A 26,071-nucleotide genomic window follows, 5' to 3' on the forward strand; every position below is an offset into this window, starting at 1 on the left:
TTGTAAAGCAGCTTAAATTTAGGATTTGTATCTATTGTACAACAAATTCCAAGCTCTATCAATTGACATAAGTAGATAAATAATAGATAATATAATCCATTGTCTTTATATAAGTATTAGGACTTAAGTTTTCTCTCCCATCTTAAATGCATAGCATAAAGTAAAACAACCCACAAAGACAGAAAGTGCACTGAACCTGCTGGTTTTCCATTGACCCACCTGAAATCTCTGAGACCTGGCTATGAGAAAACTGTCATCCTGAGTTCAGACAGCAGTTACTGGGATAGACACAGCACAATTGCTTCCTCTCCTGTTTTGAGTGTACAATATTCCCGATGTGCTCACACACTTGTTCCCCAGCCATAATGCTGTTTGGAGACCTGAAACTTGGAATTCATACCATTAGGGACCCTGTCGTGGGAGAATTATATCTGGTTTCTTCCTGTTATGTTGGTTCTTCCTGTTCAGTCTCAGTGAACAGCCCTGACTTATGCATCTGCCAATTGAGGAAGCCACTTTAATTACTATAATTTCTCTACCATAATAGACTGTGAAGTCCCTGGGCACCATGAGCCACTGTGAACCCTTCCTTACTCTTTTAAGTTGCTTCTACTCAGCTTTCTGTTTTGGTGATGTGAAAAGTAAGAAATATACCTTTAAACAGATTTTTCCCTTAAAACTCAACTACATATAATGCTTTGATGATCTATTGGAGAATTTAAAATCAGTAACATTTGTTTATTCTCAAACTATATTAGAAATAGCTCTGATCATACATTCATAAATTCAAGGGTTTCTATGTCTTCTTCAGGCTTGACAATTCTGCAAATCATATTGAAAGGGCTAAACTTACCATTTTATTATACAAGATACAATTCAGGAACAGCTTCCTGGGAACCTGCTTCAACAAAGAGCCTGAAGCTTGCTGTGTAGTGTATCTATTATCCAAGTTTTATGAAGTAGAAGCAGGGGTATCCAGAGCTGGAGGTAAAGCTCTATCACATAAAAAGTCCAAGGAGCATTTGGATTGCATGGCGGACCCATTCAAGTGAGAAGGGAAAAAGAAAAAATTCTTGAAGGATGCCACATGCAGTGAACAACTGTACCTTCTCCACATTGAGTCCTGGAACATTACCTACCTGATATCTAAGTTCACCAAAGAGAATGCATTTTGAGCTGTAGTGTTCAAAGTTTTGGCTCCTATTATACTGTTGGTGATGGAGTTCATGCTAAGTCTTCCTGGAGTGATCAAAACCCTATGCTAAACTATATTTGCTTATCATGAACCACAGCGTTAGAATAAACATCCATGTTTCATATGGATTTCTTACAAGTGACAAGAAAAAAATTGAGAATTGATTTATCACTCCATAGAGATAGTTTATGAATATTTTTTTCCTGGAGAAATATAGTCTGACCTAATTTTTTTATGAGAACCTAGAAGGCATCGCACAATGTATTTTCTAGTAACTATTGTTGATGTTTGAAAGTTGCACATTGATTTAAGTGTTATCCCATGATAAAGGCCCTATATAAATAAACTCTCTTCCCAGTAATTTGAATGATATAAACAAATAATTTATTAGTAGCTACAGTTTGGGGCTTGACAGATTTTTAAATACATCACTAATAACATGTCCACAAATCTACAAGTTCCTCTGTTAAAGTAATGCAATTTGTTTCTATAGTTTTAATGACCATCCTCCTGACTCCAAAGTAGATAGATTGCTGTAATTCACAATTTTATGAACAAAATCTGAAATTAACTGAAATCACCATCCTCCCCGTCAACAAACAGACATTGTCAACTAGCCTCACCACCCTTAAACTTTTTTTCTGCTATTTGCAGTATTATCTAGATCCTGCAACAAAATGTTTTTGTCTGAATTCAATTCTGTAGTCTGGTTACTGAGGACACATAACTAGAATTTAATTCTTACTTGTGTACTTTATCAGAAATCACCTCATGATTTTCTGTTCCAAAGCATGGTAAATAAATGCATTCAAGCATGCTCCAGCAGGAAATGAAACCGGTATAATGATAAACAAAATCGGATTATGGTTTTCATGAAGTTTGCTGTTAGATGTACCAATCCACTTCCTCATTCCATTTTGATAATTGGTTCCCTCAATAAATGAAAAGGATTGGTCTTTAACATCTCAGTATAAAGCTGTCAGATCACTATCAGTGCCCTAAGAGAAAAAATAGAAACTCATAGTAAATGTGTACTATATTTAAGTTAAGATAAATCTGCCAATTACCACAGAATACCAAGGCTGAAAGGGTTTGCAACCTCATGGGATGAACATTATCAACCAACCAAACCCTCCACAACTCCTATGGACTAAAACACCAACCATTGAGCACACACAGCTCCAGTTACATATGTAGCAGAGGATAGCATTGTCTGGCATCAATGGGAGAGGGCCTTTGGTTCAGTGAAGGTACATTTTCCCAGTGTAAGGGAATGCCAAGATGCTGAGGTAGAGAGGGTGTTTGGGAGAGGGAGCACCTTCATGGAAACAACTGGGGGGGACAGTGGACAAGAGCTGGGAGGGGGGCACATTTGAAGTATAAATACAGAGAATATCCAATAAAATAATTTTTTTAAAAAGAATACCAAAATGTAGAGATGACCATTTCATTCCAAATCAAATTTTCATTAACCGAATGGACTAACTTTAAAAATTTTGAGAGGACCATAATTTCTAAAATAGCTCTGATAAACACTGGCTGGCTGCCATCAAGATATAATTGCCAGTTCAGTTGAATGGGGCTAAAACTGGCTGAAATTGTCCTCAGAGAAAACAAACCAGTTATAATTTTTTGCGCAAAGGGTACCAATATTTTTTAAAATTTCCACTGTCAATGTCAACATGAGTCGTTAATATTTCTTTTGGAAGTGCAACACATGCTGTTCGAAAGCAACAGTTTGTGGTATGAAATAACTTTCACTGAAGGCTAAAGACACTAAATTAGACATTCAGAGACAGGCTAAGTAGATAGACTTTCAGTATGATACGGCAGTTCAGTCATTCCTTGAAGTAATGCACAGGAGCAGAAGAACTCATAAAGCACTATCTCAATGTGTGTACAATAACAAGATGCTAACTTACAAAAGTTATCACCCCAAAGGCTCTGGAAACAATGACCTTTATATACATACACAGCTCAGGGAACAAAGATATCAATAGCAACCAATTAGCTTACAGCTACAGAGCGATTTTTTAATGTTTCTTTAAGGGCAAAGACACTTACATAGGCTATTTATCAAGTGTTATGACTGCATAAAAATCTACATCTACAGCTCACAAGTCCAGAACAGAGTAGCATGGAGCATAACAGCACACAATTCCCTGCAATAGCTCTTTCTCGGCAGACAACTTTTCAAGTATCAGCAACCACTAACAATGGCTGCAACAGCTTAGATTAAGCACCAAACCCAAGACAGTGGTGAAAGAGGTGTTAGGATGGTGGAACAACACACACTTCTGCACCTCAGTGTAAGTCTCAGTGTAATACTGCTGCACTTCAGTGTAAAGGGCATTTATCCAGGAACCTGTACTTAGTCTCCTATTCTTTCAGCCAGTATTCTGAGTCCTTCGTATACAAAAACATGCAAAACATAATGATCGCTAGGGCAGGCTCTAGCTACTTTGTGGACAGCAGAGCACCCAGCCTGATGAAGTCCAAGACTATATCTGTAGATAATATATAGGTTTGTTTTCATGCTTTTCCATGTGAGAAATTCAGTAGCTCTATTCACAAACAGAGAGGGAGAGAGGGAGAGAGAGAGAGAGAGAGAGAGAGAGAGAGAGAGAGAGAGAGAGAGAGAAACAGACAGACAGACAGACAGAGACAGACAAAGAGACAGAGAGACACAGAGAGAGAGAGACAAAGAGACACAGAGAGAGACAAAGAGAAAGATAGAGAGATATCTTCTCAAGGTGCACATATGGGAATTTATATTGAACTCCATCTTCCCTTCAAAATTAGATATCAGATTTCATATGAGAAACAACATTAACTCCTGAATCTCAAAGTCAACACAGTGATAAGGACGAGACAGACATAGAGAACTAAGACACAGCATGATCTTTCTCTCACCTGCTGTTGCTGGAATTTCCAACCCCAAGAAGCACATTGCATTGTCTGGGATCAATGGGAGAAGAGGTCTTTGGTCCAGTGAAGGCATGCTTTTCCCTTTGTAAAGGAATGCCAAAGCACTGAAGTGGAGAGGGTAATTGGGAGAAGGAGCATTTTCATGGAAATAAGTGGAGGGGGGTGGGAGTTGGGGTGGGGAAGAGATAATATTTGGAATGAAAATGAAGAGAATATCCAATAAAATAATTTAAAAATACACAACCTAGTTATTATAATTATAAGGTATATGCTTAGATTGGGCAGATCTAACACTATATTAACTTATTCTCCAGCTATAACACCCCTTGCTACTTATGGTTTCTCCTGGACGTGCAATTCTGGTCCATCGAGGCTTCCTCCTTCTCCTTCTCCTCCTCTTCCTCTGTCCTCTTTCCTTAATCTTGTTGTCTTCTGTCTTTCTACCTGGCACCACTCTTGAATTTGATCTCCAGGTATAAATATGCTGAGTGCAGTTTCAAGTGATCGGAATTTCAGTGTCACAAGGCAAAGATGCTTGGATCCCTGTGGACCATTGGCCAGCCTGATTATCAGACTGTGAGCCCCAGACCAAGTAATTGTTCATGTGTCAGAAAAACAGCACAGACAACTCACAAAGGTAACACCAGAGATTGACACAAGAGATCAGCTTCAGTATGTGTGTGTATGTACATGTACATTCACCACACATACATACACATACTTGCAAGCTTTTAAATATACATTTTAAAAATAGATGAGACAGGGCTTGAGGAATACCTTATTTCATTATGCATGGATTTTTATGACCATTCCATTTCAGGTTCTTATACAAGCTGATTTCAAAGAATATAAAATCAAGGAAATAGAAAAATAAAACAAAAGCCTTATGATACATAATGCATTCTTCCTAAAATGCTCTATTCATTATGGAAGCCTTCTGTCACATTCCTTCAGTTAATTCTATTTTCTTTCTCTTTATATCGGCCACATTCCCTACATCCACATCAATCGCTTCTACAAAGGATTTGTTTATTATCTTGAAATTATATGTACAACTCGTTATAAATTTTCAATCCATTGCCACATAACCCCATAAAATATAAAAGACGTAGAATAAGTTCATAAGATTGAAGTTATTTCAAGATGCCTATTGGCCTTGTTGACCTGGCTCTGACGGTTGTGGCATAAATGTCCATGAAGCAACTGCTTCAACTTCATATTCCTGAGACGGTGTTGGGACTTTTTACGAAGAGCTGATTCTGCAATGAAGACTTCATTCTTAAAGGAGCTAGAGACTGGGAAAACAGAAATAACATGCTCAGCTCTATTGTTAATATCATTGTGAAGTATTATATATAGTGAAAGCTTAAAGGGGGCCACAGTGGGACTCCAGTAAGGTGACATTCTGCCTAAGGAAAAAGAAGCTGGGTCCACAAAGAAGGTTAAGAGGGAAGGATGAAAGAGGACAGGAAGTCAGGCAGTGTGCAGGGTTACATTAGTAACCGTCTATTTCAACTTGTTTATTACTTTTTTTTAACATAGCTACCAAGTCTAAGACAGGTATTGGTAGAAGATTAAATTTAATTATCAGAAGCATGTCAAGTTACTGGAAGAGTAATTACTAATAAAAATGTCCCCAAATAAAGATATGTGTGTCTGTCATAGCAGCAAAGGGGAAAAATACCCCCTCAGAGGCAAAGGGGAAGGGGGATGGGAGGCTTGTGGAGACCTGGAAGAGGATAGCATTTGAAATGCAAGTAAATAAAATAATCAATAAAGAGTAATTTTGGAAGACTGAGAAATGCTGCAGGGAGAGGAAAGAAAGGCATAGGGTCTACTGAGGAAAGCAGAGATGGGACAAGACAAAGGGGTGAATTAAGTTCAAATGAAGTAACCACAGAAGAACTGATTTCAATCACCTATTATCTGTGTTAACTCAATGTGCATGCTATTCAGTTTAGAAAAGCTCACTGTAATTTTGATATAATTAGTCACAGTCTGTTCAAATGTGTACTTCGGTACACAAATTTCTGAAACCTGTGCATACAATTAGTCACTTTTCAGAAAAAAAAAATGAATTTGCACCCAATTGCCGATTGTTTCAAGATACTTTGCATAATTATCTGACAAAGTCTTTTTGAATTCTGGCCAGGCCTGTGCTTGCAAAGTAAAGTAGAAAATCTAAAGTTATTATGTGGGGAATTCAGAAGAACCATAATCACCTAAAACATTCAGGCAACTAAGGTAACACTGCAACACTGAACACAGTTTGCTTTTCTTTTCTTTTCTTTTGCATTCTCTCTGGAATCTAGAAAAACCCAGCCACTGTGGACAAGTAGTTTTCTTATTCAATGATACCCATTGCAGCAGGCCAGCATCCTTCATTCTTTACAAGCCAAGGGCAGCACAGCAATCAATGAATCATCCTAAGATAGGAATTACCTTTAGATTTATCACACCTCTAAGTAATAAATACAAATCAAAGCAAAATGTTTTGGGTAATAGGTATGGGATTGCTGGTGCCTATGGATCTGAGAAGTTAATGGAGCTGCATAAAGACTCATTTGTAGGTATAACCATAGAATTAAAAATAATACTAGAGCCTAACTATTGGGGGCCTCCTTTCTGAATTTATAAAGCAAAATAAGAGATAATGAGACAAGTTATTTGACTGCAATCTTATCTAAATCTATTTTCTTAAGGGATGATGGGAAGTTTTTCTTAGCACCAAATCCTTATCCAGTAACTTAGTTTTAATAATTTAGCCTTCTATTAATACTGTATTAGTCTAAACCAGAGGTTCTCGTACCTCCATCTATCCACTCCATCACTGGCATCATCCTGGAGCTTGTTAGAGAATCATGGTCTCATATCTCTTTCCAATCCTACTGAACAAGAGTCTTTGGGAGTGGAGCCCAAAACAGCATTTTATCACTCTATCATGATTCTCATGTATGTTCAGTTTTGAAAACATTTAACATACACCATTTAGAACTTTAGAGAAGTGAAAAACTTTTTTTTTTTGTGAAAAACTCTGCAAGGAAATCATGAACCAGTCATGAGCCACTGGCAGTGATACAGTTATTACATGGAACTCAGCAATAAAACATGATTATTGGCAATAATACAATTATCCCAGAGAACTCAGTGATAAGATACGGTTCTGATGATGACAATGATGAGTTAGAAAAGTGCCCTGTACTAAGAGTGACTCACAAAGTTCTAGAATTAGAGTCCAAGAGAGAACCTGGGCTTTGGATATAAACGTGAAAAGCAGTATTGGATTAACTCTGCAGAGTGCAGAATTTTCAATAATTTCTCATTTTCAGCATTGTGGTTAATTGTAAAACACAAAACCGAGTCAGAAGTATCAGTACTTCACTTATAAGAGATTCCCCATTGATGGATAGTTGAATGATTGATATATAATCGATATCTCAAATTTATCTTAGATGATGTATATACATAACTCTAGATTTGTTATCCATATAATTCTACTTTAATTTTAAAAACAGCCTTCTAGGATTTTAATGAAATCTATTAATCTACTATTTGAGAATTTTATACATGTATTCAACATATTTTGCTCATATCTACTCATGACCCATTTTCTTGTCCTTCTAGAGTTCTCTTCCCCCAAGACTAACTTCATGGCCTCTCTCTTTATTACTTACTTGTTTTTATATAAGTCACTTTTTCTAGTGGCGTCTCTTTGTGAACTTGTCTAAAGCCATTCAGTAGAGTTCAGGCAACATACCAGGAGTCATATTTCTAAAGAATTCTTGCTCTCAAGCTCCAACCAGCCATCAATGGCAAATAACTCCTCAGTTAGGCATGGGGCCTTGTATTCCATCCTCCATGTTCACTGGAGTATTGGCTGTTTTGTGCTCACAACCACAACTTTGTGACTCCATAGTTACAGTGGCCCAGTCCTATATGTCCAGAGAACTATTTCTAGTACTCCTCCATGTCTTCTAGGTCTTACAATCTTTTTGCCCCATCTTTCATGGTGTTCCCTGAGTTTTGAAGGGAAGAGGGATAATGCATTCGCCAGTAGGAGTCACAAACACTCCAATTATTGTTCTCAGATTTTAACCAGTTGTAGGTTCCAGTATTAACTTGTATCCACACTAAAAATAACCCTCTGTGATGAGGAATAAGTGGTACACTATTCTATGGCTGTAAGGATAAGAATTTAGAAGACAGTTTGTAGGGTAAGTGGGCCATGCCACAAGACAGAAAAACTGGTAAGGTTGGGTGAGCTCAGACCCCAGGAATCTCAGAGACTTGGGATCTGAAGGAATCGAGTTCTTCCTCTGTTCCTATTGCTGAGACAATAGTATAAGGTCTGTGGTTCTTCATGGGGTTACCTTGATTTCGTCCCTCCTGCTTTTTCTAATTGCCACTATCCTAAGTGTAAAGTACAGGCTTCCATTGTTGTGTTTCAACTTTATGTTCCCATAGCAGATTTATTGGTATGCTACATTTTACAAAACTTAAGCTGTGACCTTACTTTGGATATAACAAAATTATTGAATGCTTGGAATTATTTTTTAATTTCTCAAAACTTCAATTACTTTCTAAAATTCATAACTAGGCAATGGTTTTCTAATCATAAATTAGAATTCTTCACTCCATTTGTCTCAATTTCAAGGGCTCAGGTTTAAAATATTTTCAACGCAATTTTGTGTCCATGTTTTAATCTGCATCTTGGATCCATTGTACTGTTTTGATTCTAGACATTTCTTCTGGCTAGAAGTAGAGTAGGCACCTGGAACAACAGCCATTTGGGGGCAATTGATGTCACTGAAGATATACACTGTGTGATATGCCAAGACCTAAACCATCTTTTGGGATCCATTGTTTCTCTGAATAACAGAGCTCAAAAAAAAAAAAAAAATGAAAAACAAATTTAAATTATTATCATGATAAACCTTAGACGTAATGCACCTTGGGAAATCATTGTAGACACGCTTTCATCTTGTGTAAATTCATGCACACAATTGGCTTTTTTAGAAGATTTTCTCTTTCAGTATTTTCACTCTGAGCTACTCTTACCTGTCAAAATAGACAGCCTTTCTCTAAAGCACTCACGTACTTATTCTAACATATTCTAACGTTCAAAACACTAAAATGTATTCCCTGGTGTTTCTAAATTTTAAATCCTTTATTTTTCGGGAAAAGTGTGCATAAAAAGATGCCATTCTATATGGAAAAATGCTTGTCATTTCAAATAGTGGAGTATTTAAACTCTCAGAAACTTGGTGCTTCTTTACCAGGCATAATGGTATCATTAATCAGGATGATACTGTGAAATGACTTTTATAATTCTGTGAATGTCTGTCAGAATGATTTTATAAACTGTGGTCCAGAATCTTGTTTTAGCAGACTAGGGTTTCTGAATATTACAAAAATGCTAATAAAATAAATTCTATGAAGTCCAACATACATGAGGTTCAATATATGACCTTGCATGGTCACATATTTCTCAAGTAATGTTTATACTTCTGCTTTTTGCTGTAGTCTAAAATTAGTGCTTTTAAGAAGTTCATACATGAGGGTTTTTTGTAAAGTTTATACATGTCTACTATATTTATATCATTTCCATCCTTCCCTGGACTCCTCCTAACTCCCCTCATCTCTCCTCTTCTTTGTTAAGTTCATGACTTATATAATACACAAACACACACACACACACACACACACACACACACACAGAGAGAGAGAGAGAGAGAGAGAGACAGACAGAGAGAGAGAGACAGAGAGAGACAGAGAGAGAGAGACATAGAGAGAGAGACAGAAAGAGAGAGAGAGAGAGAGAGAGAGAGAGAGAGAGAGAGAGAGAGAGAGAGAGAGAGAGAGAGAGAGAGAGAGGCACATAAACTACAAGGGTAATTTTGGAATTGGGTAACCTATCAGGAGGTCTATCCATGAAGAATATTGGTTCTCCGTGTCTCATCAACATTGATTGCTTATAACTCTTAAGGTAGGTGGGGCTTTATGAAAAGCCCCTTATCTTCTTTGGCAAGGATGTTGTTTAGTTTTCATTATTTTTCTATCTTTAATTCTTCATTTTGGAGAATTTTTTTAATTGTATTATCAACATAGAGTTCTCCAAATCCTACTTAAGGATAAAGTTGCTCTGATGCAGATGTGGTTAGGATACAGGGAGAAAAACATTTGAAAGACAATACTATGGTTAGAGATACAAATGACAAGGGAGAAGAGCCTGCTGGTTTATTTTCTCATTTCTCGCTCTACTCTAATTGCTGATCTTTATATCCATGGGTAAATGTAGCTCTCACCTTTTATCTGAGAATGTTCTACATGCCATATATGAAGAGTATTTCAAATATCCACACCGGTTCCAACTGCAGAGACCACGTTACCATGAGGTACCCAATGTCAATTGATGTGTCACTAATATAATCTCTATGTGAAAGTCTTAGGAAAAATCATGAAAAAGGGCAAGAAATATTTTAAGAGTCAAATGTTCAAGATGCTTACCTAAACATGACAGAAAGAAAGATCCATAAAATCTTATGGTATGATTGTCAGAAGATCCATATTATGACAACAGCATTTATTATGCCAACATGCACAGGGGGAATTTCACATGTCCTTTTAATAGATGAATAGCTACCACTACAGGTAGTCAATGACTGCTGAGAGAATCATTCTCGTCCAGGTGGCTCCTACATAAATTTTCCAATTCCAAGAGGACAGTCTTAACATGTGTAAAAATGGTCAACATTCACTGTACTCAGTAGATTGTATATACATATGTGCATGTATATGTATATACATCTAATAATTAATAATAATTTAAAAGATCATGGATTTGGGAGGGGGAAATAGGATTGGTTGGGAAAAGGAAGGAAGTAAATGCAGTGTTCATGTATGAAATTTTCCATGAAAATAAATACAATTTAGAAGGGTGCAGAGATGGCTCAGTGGTTAAGGGTTCTGACTGCTCTTCCAGAGGTCCTGAGTTCAATTCCCAGCAGCCACATGGTGGCTCACATCCGATGCACTCTTCTAGTGTATCTAAAGAGAGTAATAATGTACTCATATACATAAAATAAGTAAAAAAAATTTTAAAATTACAGTCTACAAAATGTTGGTATGATTTCCAGGGCTCACATTTCTAAAATAGGCTTTCTGATTTTTAAAATCCAAAGTGAACTTCCTCACTATATGTTTGCTTTGAGAATTTCGAAGTATTCACCTTCTACAAACTTGTATGTATTCAAGTATCATTAAGTATACACGTATTTAGTAAGAACTGATGAAGTTCTCTGAGGGACTATTCCAGGACAGTTGGAGAGAGAAAAGGGAGGATGGGACAGACATGGATCATAACTAAGAACAGATTTAAAAATGCAAAGTTGGTCTCCATTGGCACTGCTTTACCCCATTTTTTATAACAGATTCCTTGTCATAGCAATGACTGTTGCCCGCCACCATCAAAATGAAAGGCAACAACCTCCCTTTCTAGAAACTTCTTAAAATCAGAGCTCCCGAAAAATAAACAAGGTCAATAGTATTATGACAAAGGACTACACTTAGTGGTATTAAGAATATTTTAGACCCAGAAATTATATGAATATTCCTTCTTCATAATTCTGAAACGAATCTCAAGGTATGTCTTTGTCTCTTACATTGGATGAGGCTCGTCTAGCTTCTGGGACTTTTAAAAGATATTTCATTTAATTCTTATGACTGTTGCCTTAGATAGGGTTTCTATTCAAGTTAAGAGACACCATGGCTGTGGGAAAACTTATAAAGTAAAGCATTGGTTAGGACTGGCTTACAGTTCAGAGGTTTAGTCCATTATTGTCATGGTGGGAAGCATGGAGGTATGCAGGCGGACATAGTGGTGGAGAAGTAGCTTAGAGTTCTGCATCTGGATCCTTGGGCAGCAGGAAGAGAGACATTGGACCTGGCTTGCATACTTGAGCTCTCAAAGCCCAACCCCTAGTGACACATATTCTTCAACAAGACCACATCTTCAACAAAGCCATACTTTCTAACAGTGTCACTCCCTAATAAACTTTTGGGGGGACCATTTTTCTTCAAATTACCACAACGATTATGGATGTTAATAATAACTCCTCTTCAAATTCGAGAGGAACTGAAGGTACAGTTCTGTAATAGGGGTGAAATGTGTAGCTGTGTGAAGGCAGAAGGGACTATGGACTAATCTCTAGCATGAAAGAAGGAAAAAGAAGCAGGGAAGGGAAAGAATGAGGGGGGAGGGGGAAGAACCACTACCCTTATCTTCTCATGTCTGGCTGGAGCAATCATGGGTCTTTAAGATGTATGAGAAGAAAGACTACATTTAAAACAATATAAAGAGGGACAGATGAACAGGAAGAGGAAACAGGACAAGACAGAAAGAAAAAAGAAGGAAAAGGTAACAGACAAGAGACAGAACAGAAAAAGAGAATATGGAGTTTTAAACATTTTAGATCTTTTGCCCCCAAAGATGTACAATGAGTATTTGACACATCTTGGCTTTCCAACCTCTCTTCCAGTGTGATCAAATATTTCCCTAGAAGATGTGACATTGGATTATAATGATCTCCAATCAATATATCTTATGTAAATGGAAAATTCTGAAGTACTTAAAAACAATACCTTCAAGAAAATATGGGGTAACACGCTAAGGCTATGTTCATTCCCACATTCATTCCTCAAGCAAAGGTTAACTGCTACATAGAAATTGTCTGGTTTGACAGCTTAATGGAGTTGGGGTGCATGACATTTTGCCCTTGCTATAAATTGCAGGTATTTTAAGTGTCATGTCTTTTTAAAGGATGAAAACAACGTTTTAGAAGACAACATTTTGGTGGAGTTAGACCTCCCTTTATATCCTCAGAAGCCCCGCAATGAACTTGGCTTTATAGTTAGTGAACCAGTTCTAGAAGGAGCAGAAGTCTGGCAGCTGTCCAAATCTGACCATAGAGCAAGTATCTCACCTAGAAGGAGCCCTTACAATCTGTGCTGCAGTTACTAAGTTGTGATTTGGACAGTTATTGTAGAGAATTCAGTTCAAGAAGGCAAGTTGTTCTTGTTAAATAAGGGTGGAAGATTTTCTTTTGACTCTTTGGTTCGGAAGAAAAATAGTTTAATTGTGTGTGTGTGTGTGTGTGTGTGTGTGTGTGTGTGTGTGTGTGTGTGTGTGTGGTGTGCAGATGTGTGCAAGTGTTCATGAAATGGCACAATTTAGAAGTGTCACAGGAAGTCAGTTTTCATACCATGGCTTTGTTTATTTGTATTTTGTTTTGTTTTGTGAGATAGGGTCTCTGTGTGGTTTGAAGCTTGACAAGTAGAATATGTCTTCCCTGCTGACCAGAGAGCTATGAAATTCCACCTCTCTCTGCGTCTCCTGTTTGAGGATTAGAAGTAGGTATGACCACATATGACTTTATTTTTAAGCATGAGTTCTGAAGACTAAAGTGAAGTCCTCTCATACTTGCTTTGCTAGAACTTTACCTTATCTACCTCCCCAGCCCTGATTTCATTTGAAGCATGGTAGGTGACACCTTCAGTTACCTCCTGCATATACCTGTGTCTCCCCACACTGACACATATAAATCCAACCATGTAGGTGGTTTCTAAGATCTCTCTGTTCTCTAATCCTGCCAGTCAGATAACTAGAAAGGAGATAAGGCTGGGCATGTGATGTGTAAGTTATATCTCTGAATGAAATAATAAGAATGAAGAAACTCAGCTGGAGAACTTGCTCAGTTGTTAAAGGTATTATTTCTTTTGTAGGGAGCAGGGGTTCAGTTCCTTGTACTCACTTGAGTACACACACACACATACACACACACAAACATGTGCACACACACACTGGACTCGGAGTGGGGGGAATTAAAAACTAAAATCTTTCTAAAAAAAAAACAGAAAAAAATCCTCCTCTCCAGAGTTATTCCACATAAACCCTCTCCAGAATTACTTCACATAAACCTTGCCTGGCTTTTAGAAAGGCTTTGGTTAAACTACGATATGCGTCAAGCTCTACTAGACAACTCAGCATTTCAATTTTAAAATGATTGAAACATGGCTACAGGATAATATTTTCATCAACTCTGAATAGAAATTATTATTTTCTTTTACCGAGTGAAGAAAATACAAATCACAGGACCAGATGAGGAAGGCTTGTGTGTGCTGAAGTTCAAAAGGAAAAGATTCAGGTATCAAATTGGTTTCCGATGAGAAAGAATAACTCCTCCCTACCTTTCAGCCCTGGGAGGAAGAGAAATCACCTTTCAGAATTACAAACGCATTCCATCAGATAGTTCTAGAGATGATGTTTCTCTCCTGTACATTAATAGCGAGGCACCTGATTTGTGATCCTAGGAGCTTTGGCTGGAGCTTGACTTGTCTTTCAGAAGTCTTGAGTTGACATGGTTGCTCACAACCATCTGTTATGGGAATGAATTCCCTCCTCTGGTATTCTTGAAGACAGAGACCTCATATTTCTAAAATACATGAATAATTGAATTTATTTTTTTAGAAAAGAACTATTACAAGGTGGAAAATGAAATGTAATCTTACCACCTCAATAAAAACCAAACATTTTTTTCCCTAAAAATCCCAATGGTTTTCTCATATGGATTTGACACATTTTCTTAGAAGTTTGATAATGATCTATATGAAGAATTAGCCATAAACCTGCTCATCTATTGAGTTTTAACTTGCTGTGTCATAGCTACAAACTGAAGTAATGTCACCATGAAAGAAGGTTTTTAAGACTTGGTAGAGAAAGAATGTGATTACATTCCCAATTTATAAATTAAATAGACTTTAATTCTGCTGAAAGAAGAACTACTTCTATTTTCATTTCACAAGGAGAAGAAAGCACTGGGGAGCCCCCTTTCTTTGAACAAAATATTAGAGTATTTGAAATGTCAGTTACAGGAAAATGCAGATACCCCATAACCTCATGTAGTTAGCCTGTACTTTGCTAAAGTCACTCAATTTATTTATCTGTCTGTCTGTTCTATCCTGAAGTGGAAACATTAAGGCATGCTAATCTTATCATTACTATGATACTGTATATTTTTTATATAAAAACCTATCTAATTTTATCTTATGGAATACAAATCTGGAACATATAAAAATGCATATGTACTCTGTTCACTTTCTCTACCCTTACACAATTTAGGACTCAACCCCAGGAAATGTTGCCATCCGTTTATTTGTTGGATCTTGCAACATCAATTAACATAATCAAGACAATCCCCCAGAGACATGCTCACAGGCCAACCTGGTCAAGGCATTCCTTCATTGAGACCCTGTACCTAAGTATTTCTGGGATGTATCCAGTTGGCAATTTAAACTAAACATAGCAACTATTAACTTATACCTTCTCTGTGAAATTGTGGCGACTTACCGACTTGCTATGTATTTCTGTTTCTCTTAGTAGGAGTGCCCTGATTCTACTCATCTCTTCAGAATGCAGCTTGAAGAAAAGCCAACTCCAGGCCCTCAACACAGGCATCATTGTCCCTCAGGCCTGAACAAGTCAACATCAGTGTTCCCTTTCCTTCTCTTAGAGATGTTTCAAAGAAGCTGATTCAGTTAAGCCCACTATAATGAAGACCATAAATTTAATTTAGAGATTTGTTGAAAAGATTCTATTCCTTCAAAGGAAAAGAGAAATACCAATTACTCTGAATTCCTTGTGCCAGTGGGTCTAAGAATTGAATACAGACAGCACAGCCTGATTCCTAGAGATGCTTTAGGAATGAAATGTATCTTGGACTTTCACATTCCCTGAGACCATCAGCGGTGAGGTGGAGTGTCTTTGGTATGTGTATTGGGTATGTAATTATCTTTGTGTATGTGGTGTGTGTATGTGTATGTGTGTGTAAGTGGTATGTATGTATATATGTGTGTGGTATGTCATGTCTGGATGTAGTGTGTACACACATGAACATGCATACATGCATGTCCATGTGTCTTTGTGTGCATGTACCCATATTTCCTCCTATAGATTAACCTAATCTCAGCTATAGTTTGATAATATTGTTATTATGTTACACATAGCACACGTTAGTATCAGTATTATGGAGATCTTCTATATCATTCTTGGAGTGAAAAAATTTAAATTAAAACACAATACTTTTACAAAATCTTTACAATTCCAAGGCAGATTGACAAGGTGTTCTGACTGCAGCTATGGTTATTAAAAAAGCTTAATTCAACTGGTATGCTTTCTTTTCAAGTACACACACACACACACACACACACACACACACACACATATATATATGGATGTTTATATAAGAATTTTCAATATCTAACTCATTAATATTTATCTTTCAATTAATATTAATATGTCTTTGTACCAAATGAACATGACTGAAATTTTTATTTGATTGCAAACATGTCATTAATTTTGCAGACTATACATGATGTTACATATACAAGGAGTTCAGTTATTGAAATAACATAAAAAAGTAACTTAGAGGAAATTTTACTTTGTCACAAGATCATCCAACTTGAAAGGTAAATCCGTTAATTCAATTGTCACAACTTTCAAGCATATGATTAATCCTCCTATTTTGAAATGCTATCAGATTTCATTGGCAGTTTAAATAACCTTCCAACATATAGCTTCAGCCTCTTCACTGCTTGAAAGAACATCAAGAAATTACTTCAATTACCATTGGATTCTTCTCATTATAATTAGTCAATAAACATTCTGTCATTATGAGATGCTCATGCCTGCTCATTAATGGTCGTTACTAACACTAGCTATGCACACTCAAGCCTACAAGAGACAAGCTCAAAATAACTCATCATAAATCTACGTCCGAGGGAGAAAGCTGACTTCCCTTTAATATTACAATCTCATATTGAAAACTCATCACTTCATTTTAACATGACAAATCTTTCATATTTATGCTAAAAACTAAAACACAATTCTTCAAGTAAAATATAATTTGAATGCCATCTCAGGAAGACAGAGTGTGTGGTTTGCTTTTCTACTTAAATTTGCATCTTGACTCTCTTTCCAAGCTGTCACCAGTGGCTGAAAACTTTGCTACGCATTTATTTAATTATTACTTAATATTACTATCTATCAATCCCCTCTAATATTTGTAAATAGGAAGACAGAATATTGGCATTGCCCCCTGTCATGTTGCCAGATCTTTCTCTAGCTTAAACTTAAACAGCTAGAATTACAGGACCTGAAAAACAGAAGAGAGGCTCCTAGTTCAAAATGTCTCTGATCAAAGTTATACAAACATCTTCTAACCTACCACAAACACACCTTAGAAGAATATAGTATTTGGATCTCTAACTCAATTTAGAGATTAAAATTTATTCCATTTACATGGTTGACTCAAAACTTAGAAAATACAATACATAAAGCCAAGCTAGTGGGAAAAAGTAATGAAATATATTTGTGTCAAAGGACAAAACAGAAAAAGACAAAATAACTACCAAAAATTAGAATTAAAACATTTAATGAAAAATTATAAATGCCAATAAAACTCACATGTTTTAATAAAAATGCTTATAATGCAAATATTAAATTATCCAATTTTCTAAATAAAATTTTTCTTCCCTTATGAAAGAAGTAAAAATATTTAAATCTACTGAGTAAAGTATCAAGGGTGTATCTAAATAGATATTGAAGTAAGAAAAAAATTGAATACCTAATAATATTAGAAAAGCATTTATAGTTATTAATAATTATAATATCAAACTGTAAATGTTCTCTTTGTAAACTTTATGTTTATAAATGACAATAATTGGGGTCATATGCAGATTTGGAATTACAAAAATCATTATGAATAATTAGGTTTATGTATCAAAGACCTTTTAAGGAAAAAAATTAATATTTACCTGGAAGAGGTATGATTAATACCACATATGGAGATTTATACACCATGATATTTAATATATAATAATACAACCTAGAACTAGCCTGCTATGATTTTGATTGGTATCTCCTGAAGGTCCATGTACCCAGAGTGATACTCTTGGGGATGGCTTTGAGCATGCAAGATGTTGGTCTAATTAAGAGTTTCCTCGGAAAAGATCATGAGACCACCCACTGTTCCCATCAGCTGTGTATCCCATCTCTCAGGTATAAAAGTGAGTGGTTTTCCCAACCACCTATTTTCATCATAACATGCTAATCTGGCCAAAAGCCTGTGGCCTTGGGTCACTAATTATTGAAACACTCTTTGAAACTCTTGAACAAAATATATCTCTTATATGTGTAATCTAATTGCCTTTGGTCTTTCATTACAATAACTCAAAGCTGTCTAATATTATAAGTAATAGAATATTAACAAAGCTAATAGTGAGTGGTATATCCAATAATACAACCCAACTTTGTCATTAAAATAATCACATTAAAGGTATTTTGAATCATGGGAAAACAAAAATATTAACCAACCTGACGCACTAGAGCACCTAGGGACTAAACCATCAGCCAAAGAGTACACATTGAGGAACCCATAGCTCCAGCTACATATGTAGTAGAGGATGGCCTTGTCTGGCATCAATAGGAAGAGAAGGCTCCTCAGTTCAGAGGAGTGCTGGGGTGATGAGGTGAGAGTGGGTGGGTGGGAGGGGTAGCATCCTCATAGAAGCAGGGGGAGGGGATAGGGAAGGGGTACCAACAAAGGGGATAACATTTGAAATGAAAATTGCAAATGCATAAAATATCCAAAAAAATATTTGTGTGTGTGTGTGTGTGTGTGTGTGTGTGTGTGTAAAAAGTAATGGATCATAAGGTTCTTTGAATATCCACACATTCATGTATGTTGGGAAAAATAGAATTTACTTCCTTTTGGCTTTCTTGAATTACCTTTTTCATAATTTATTTATATTTTATTCAAATTACATCCCAATTATAGCCCTTTTCTCCTTCTTCTCCTCTCAGTCTCAATTTTACTAATCCTTTTCACCATTACCTTCTCCCCTTCTCTGAGGATAAAATGAAGCATTCCTAAAGCACCAACCCACTTTGTGACATCTATTTCCAGCAGAACTAAGTACCTCATCTCTCACTGAAGCTCAACCATCTAGGTAGGGGAAGGAAATGTAATGGCAGGCAACAGATTCAGAGACAGCCCCCTCCTTCAGTTGTTAGGGGACCCTCATGAAGCTAAGCTGTGCATCTGCTACAAATGTTTGAGGGTGTAGATCCAGTTTCTTCATGCTCTTTGGTTGGTGGTCCAGTCTCTGTGAGCCACCAAGGGCTAAGGTTCGTTGACTCCAGTTCTTCCTGTGGTGTACATGACCCTTCCAATTCAATTTTATTCCCCACTCTTCCACAAGAATCTCCAAGCTCTGCCCAATATTTGGTTGTGGGTCTCTGCATATTTTTCCCATCAGTTGCTAGACAAAGCCTCTCAGAAGACAGTAATACTAGTTTCCTATCTGCCAGCCTAGCAGAGTATCATTAATAATGTCAGGTGTTGGCTCTCTCCAATGGGATGGGTCTCAATTTGGGTCAGCCATTGTTAGGTCATTTCCTCACTCTCTGCTCCATCTTTATGCCTGTACATCTTGTAGGCAGGACAAATTTTGAGCTGAAGGTTTGTGGGTGAGTTAACTTGAAAGCCATATGTTACTTTTTCAATTTTAAAGGTCTCTGGTCTCTTATTTAGGTTACCTCTAATACCTAAATATCCTATTACTGCATAAACAGCCAAGCTTACCGTGAGGAGCACGGCAAAACCCTAGAATCTAACGGAGAAGCTAGTTTCTCAAACAGAACACATTTAGCAGGATGATGTTCAGTTTGAGAAGAGCTACTATCACATTTCCATAATAAAGGGGCATGCATGAGTACAGTGTGTCTCAGGCATATCAGGATGTCAGCTGATCTGCAATCTGTCTCCTCCTCATGCTGCCTGTACCTGTTCTGAAAAGACAGAATCAATTACATAGAGCAGATTAAAAATTGTTAGCCCCAGCAATATCAATGCATTACTCTCTTTACGTTGTAATCATGTTTGGGGGTTTTGTTGTTGTCCTGGTTTGATTATTTTATGGTTGTTTGGGGTTTTTTGTTTTGTTTTGCTTTGTTCTGGCTGCTGTTTAGAATTTTAGAAAAGAATAAAAGAAAATAGGATCACAGGGAGGAGGCTGAGCTGAAATTATCCTCCTGATGATTGCTCTCAGGAACTTAGGATGCGCCCTTGAAGTTAGACAGTGTTGAAACGCAGCATTTCCTCTGAGACACAGTGAAGGAGTCTTGAAGAAAGAATGCCTTCGGTTCCAGAGGAAGGAGGTGGCCTTAAGTTCTTCTGATTTTTGCAGGAGAAAGATATTCCATACCACTTAATCTAGCCTGGACTGGCCCATGTTCCATGAGGTATAGAGGTAGGAGCAAGGCAGGACCACAAATTTATCATGGGGCAGCAGCTGGGAGGACTTACCTCTTTGAATCTGAGGAGGGAGAGTCTGTAGGGTTGTGGCATGTTTTCTTACTCAGCAGTTAGAAGGTCTGTGCCATACATAACACACTCATTCTTCCTTTATGTGTTCAAGCAGTGGCAGTCTCTAGACTAAGAATGTTCACATGCATAATCAGATTGGAAGAGTGTAACTGCTTTCCATTTGTCTCTTCAACACCCAAAGATCCCATTGTAAAGCACTGTGAAAAACTTAGTAGCCAATGTTTTATATCTTCAGTTAAATACTTTAAAAGATGCAGAAAAGAAGAAAGCCTTCAACTCAGTCCCCATGAGTTTTGTCTTCTGACATCCTTAACTCCTGATATTCCCCCTTTTTTCAGCAAACATGACTGATCTAGGTGTAAGACACTCCCAGATCAATATAGGCCATTGTTGTTGTCCTTGGTTGCTTCCCAGAGTTTTAAGATATATTTTTACTCCCCAGAGACACTTTAATACACAACAAAGATATATGCACCACAATGTTCATAGCAGCTCTATTTATAATAGCCAGAAGCTGGAAAAAACCCAGATGTCCTTCAGAAGATGAATGGATACAAAAATTGTGGTACATTTACACAATGAAATACTACTCAGCCACCAGGAACAATGACTTAACCAAATTCTTAAGAAAATGGCTACATCTAGAAAATATCATCCTGAGTGAGATAACCCAGTCACAAAAGAACAGACATAATATGCAGTCACTGATAGTGGGAAGATAACCCCAGAGGCTCGCACTGCCCCAGAAACAACTCACAGACTGTATGAAGTCCAAGAAAAAAAGAAAACAAAACAAAAAAATAATAGTCATGCTCAATCCTTACCCACCAAGAACACATTGACAAATTCCGGGTTGTACCCTGTATTACATGTACTGTCTGCCCATTGTTAAAAAAAAAAAAAAAAAAAAAAAACTTTACACACCAAGAAAACTTTGACTATTTCCAGGTTGCATCTTGTTTTACATGTACTTTTTGCTCATTGTAACTGGTGGGATCTTGATCACACTATCAAACCTTTTAAAAAAAAAAACAAGTACTGACAAAAATGTATTATATACTTTTATGCAAAAAATGCTTAAAATTTGTACATTTATCTTTGTTCTTTAAAATAAAGTTGTAAAAAAAATAAAAAAGATATATTTGTACTACTGAAGTCACTATGCAGTTTTAACACAGAACTCAGAGGAATCTAGCTGAATCTGACATGAAGCATTCCTCCTCAATGACTTGGTTCATAATACTAGAAGGTACTATACAAGATGCCAAGGGAAGAAAGCAACCAATAGTCCTACCTACCTATGGATCCTATTAAACACAACAGTGGCCAACATGGCAAAACATCCCTAACGGTACAATTAGGGCACTCATATATTGATGTAACCACAGTTGTTTAATTTGACTAAATTCAACCAGAGGGAAATCATGCCTGGTATTGAAAATGTAGCCAAATAGCCATGGTCAGTGAGATTACCATCACTTTATTAAACAGCACAAATCACAACTGCATTCTGAAATACTTATCTTTATGTCCACAGATAAGTGTAGCTCTCACTCTCCATCAAAGAGCTTTTCTTTGCAACAGAGACTATTATAGAAGACCACAACTATTCTTGGGCCAATGGAACTCTATAATTGAACTCCTACATCTAAACATCAATGAATATTACAATAAAGGGAAAGCAGAAAGATAGTAAGAATCAGAAGACCAGAAAGCCCGCTGTGAGATTTTTGTTTCCTAAAAATGACAGGAAGACTAAACTCCTGATACCAAAACAATATGACTCCCTAAATAAGATCTGAGCAAGACCACCACCAATAGACATGCTAACTAGGGAAATATCCCAGGACCCCATTGTTAGGCAAAGAACTATAGGTAAGTAATGACTGTGGATGAAGGTAAAATTAATTTACCCCAGAAATGGTCTCCATGAATTGGTTATTCAATACCATCAGCCCTGATGTCATATATATAGAAATGACACTAAATGGACTCAGAAATTAAATTCATGCATGCATATATGTATTAGTAGAAATAAAAAGAGGCCATGAATGTAAGAGGGAGCAGGGTGAAAGGTACATGGAAAAGTTTGGAAGGAAAAAACAGAAAAGGGAAAATTATGTTGCTGTATTTGTTTTGGTTTGTTTGTTTATTTGTTTAAAGTTTGAAAGTTTAAAAAGATGTTTATCTGACCCAAAAAGATGGAAATACTTAAATTTCCATTAGATAAAAGATTGGATCACAGATTTTGGTCCATGTCCATGGAAAGAAAGCCCAGTCTTAGGATGAAACAAAGACTAGATAACAGTGTAATGGGACCCTTGTGTCACTGTTGAACCATGGAACCAATGATGAAATATGTAAAATTATCAATGTAACAAAACAACAAGCACTTTTATCTTATGTTTTACATCATATGCAATAAAGGCCCCTAGATGGCTCTGAATGTACACATAGGCTTCCAAAATTCTCTCATTGTTCCAACCAACATCATTCTTTGGCCATTCTCACACGTTGTTGAATATACAAAATAAACTTAACCACAACATTTGTTCATAGTTCCACAACATTGCACTTGGTTTCCATTCTTCATGGAAATCTCTCCCTTCTCTTGCTGATCTCTTACTTTCTTTTGTACAGATGCACCTGAAATACAATCCACCTGTAGGACACAACCATCCAGCTCTCCAGTTTCATATGCAGAAGTCAGGTGGCAAGGTCACACAGAAGGTTGTGACATGCTTCCAGTCATGTACATCTGTTATTGAGAAATTAAAGTGCTAATAAATTGAGCCAGAAAAAAAAGGTAGTCATGATTTCAAATGGACAAGTATTTAAAATAATAGGGATAGCAAACCCACATAAGTGTCCCAGGTGTTATTCTGGAGACTTGTGTTTATTACATAATCCTTATAACAAACACTCTTAGGTCTGAATAATCATCTCAGTTGCAAAAGTGGAGACCCAAAAGTTAAACATATACAGCTAAAGCAGAGCCAGATTAAAAACTAACAGGGTTGGTTCTGCATTTGTATCCTTAGCCATATGAAAAACTACTTTCAGACACTGCACAGGGTAGTAGGCATAACAAGGCCCCAAATCTTAACACTTCATGATGTAAGCACTATACATCATCACCTTCCAACTTCCAAAAATGAAAACAAAGACCTAATCCATCAAAACCCATTATGTTTGGAATGTCTCTATCTGTACTAAACTTATTTTTTTTCAGCTCCTATAGTTTCTTTTCTAGCTAACTGTACTTTTTTTTAACTTAAGTATGCTAACCTAGATATGGTTTTGTGTTGTTAAGCTCACTCTGAAAAAGGTTCAGGGCTACACTGAGGTCCCAAACACCTAGTGTAGTCACCAGACAAGTCACAGAGATGTTTTATTGTTTTAAACCCATGTCAGGTTTCTGGTGAAGGCCCACAAGAGTAGGTATTTGACATTCTTCAGGTATTTTGTTCACATGATATGCATACACAGTTGTTTGTTTAATTTCTTGTGCTCCACTTTGTTTTCCCACCTTTATATTGTTATAAATCCTTGCCTAGGGAATGGTACCACCCACAATGGACTGTCTTTCTACATCAGTTAATAAAGATAATTTTCTCAGATATGCCTACAGATCAACCCAATGCAGCCAACTCCTTGAGAATCCCTTCCAAGGTTCTTCTAGATTGCATCAAGTTGACAATTAAATTTAACTGGCATATGATTTCAGGAAACAATGTAAGGTTACACAGAGGGGAGTATTTTGGGAGTACCAGAATGAGAAAACTCAGTGACCAGACCATTGTGCATTCAGAAAAAAAATATATAACAACAGCCCATTAAAATGATGACATGGAAATTATCTTGGCTGTGACTCAAGATGAGGCTAAATATAACCTGAAGTCAGACTGCTCAGTCTCTCATTCAGCATATGTAAATGTGAGCTTAATTATGTCATGTAGATAATAGGAAGTTTCCCTCAAAAAAATTAGGCTGCAGATTAATATTAGAACATGCTGCTATAAATTAATGGATATGAATTAAACTTGAAAGCATAGTGTCTATAAAGACTTAATAGTGTGAAAGAAACAAGATAAGAGGATACATAATAAGAAATAAGAAACTGGGGTGAAGAAACAAAACTTGGAATGAGGAACCCATGAGTTAAAGAAAATTGATACATTGGCTTGAAAAATGAGCTAAGGGTGAAGACTATGTTTTGGAATCAGGTGTCTAGAGAAAAAAGCTGCTATTACACAAGAACATGTTTTAGAAGAATAATTTTTAAAGAGAATGGGAGCAGAAGGTGGGAGGAGTATGTATTTTAGAGTAAGGATCAGTGTGGCTTTAAGACATCTGTGAAGCAGTAATGAGGAAGAAATGCCAGAAGACTATTGGGGGTGTGGATCTGGAGCTTAGAGACATCTTAGCTAAGGAAGGGTAGATTAGAGAATGTTCACAACATTACAGGCAGTTAGATGTGGGTATATCCATCCTTGCATCTCTGTGATATAATGTCTAATGTGTTAATTGAGGGAAAAAATAGTTGATCTTGGCTCCTGTTTTCAGAGAGCTAGAGTTCATTCTATTCAGGACACTTGTCATCTCAGGCCACAACACCAGGTAGGGGGTTTACATGACAACTGAAAGGAAGCAGAGAGATCATACTTGAACGAAAGGTAAGCAACTTTTATTGTGCAGATTTGTTAATTCATGGTCTAATTATTGCAATACCGACACCCTCTATCTGAAATCTCAATATTGACTAGGCTACTATATACTATTCAGTCTTCAGAGTCCAAATCATTTTTTTTTTACTATAGCAATGAACTGATCTCTTGATATTCCTTTGGTATATGACACCAGGGCAGGTCACTTTGAAGCATTAGTTGGCTTTGTCTTAAACTTTTTACCTTATTTATTTATCAGTTTGCATTCTTCTACCTTAAGAACTTTATAAATCATCATCAAATAGTCTGTCCTACATCTACCCACATCTGAGCATGTGAAGGGTATCAGACTCAAAGACAATCTAAAAGATTGGCAGATGTGCAGAAAAATTTAATAATAATATTTCACAGGGTCTTGGACCCTGATTTTCCTGTATGACTTGTACCCCAATGTGTTTCTTCTTTAAGGCATGCATTATTGGCATAACAGTGGTTACTTACAAATAGCACTCCTTTGCTAATTGTTGTTTGAGAAATAATCTCAAATGTGTTTTAAAGGTTCTTTAAGAAAGAATGGTAAATGGCTATTATCAAAAGCAGGTTTGTGAATGTGAGCATTGGAAAGGAGTTTACTAAGACTTCCCATCTATTTATGTAGTACCCACCCACTGAATAATGGCATGCAATATGGTTGCAGCAAGACTCAACCTACATTCAATGAATATCAATGCAAGAAAATTTGCATAATGAACTGTGGACCCATCAGTGTGGGAGCAACATAACAGCAAATAACAGACTTTCCTGGGGAGATCTGTTTGTAAATGTTGACTCAACTACGT

General features: G+C 36.7%; 1 pseudogene across 1 annotated transcript in view; it reads left to right on the forward strand.

Annotated features, from left to right (window-relative positions):
* Positions 1–26,071, forward strand: part of LOC308439812 (peptidyl-prolyl cis-trans isomerase D-like) — a 59,479-nt pseudogene that overhangs the window by 24,503 nt on the left and 8,905 nt on the right. The window contains exon 3 of the transcript in view: positions 12,914–13,095. The product of the transcript in view is annotated as a peptidyl-prolyl cis-trans isomerase D-like (transcript). The remainder of the gene's footprint in view (positions 1–12,913; positions 13,096–26,071) is intronic.

This window comes from Micromys minutus (assembly GCF_963924665.1).
Source record: "Micromys minutus genome assembly, chromosome: 30".
NCBI classification, from domain to species: Eukaryota; Metazoa; Chordata; class Mammalia; order Rodentia; family Muridae; genus Micromys; species Micromys minutus.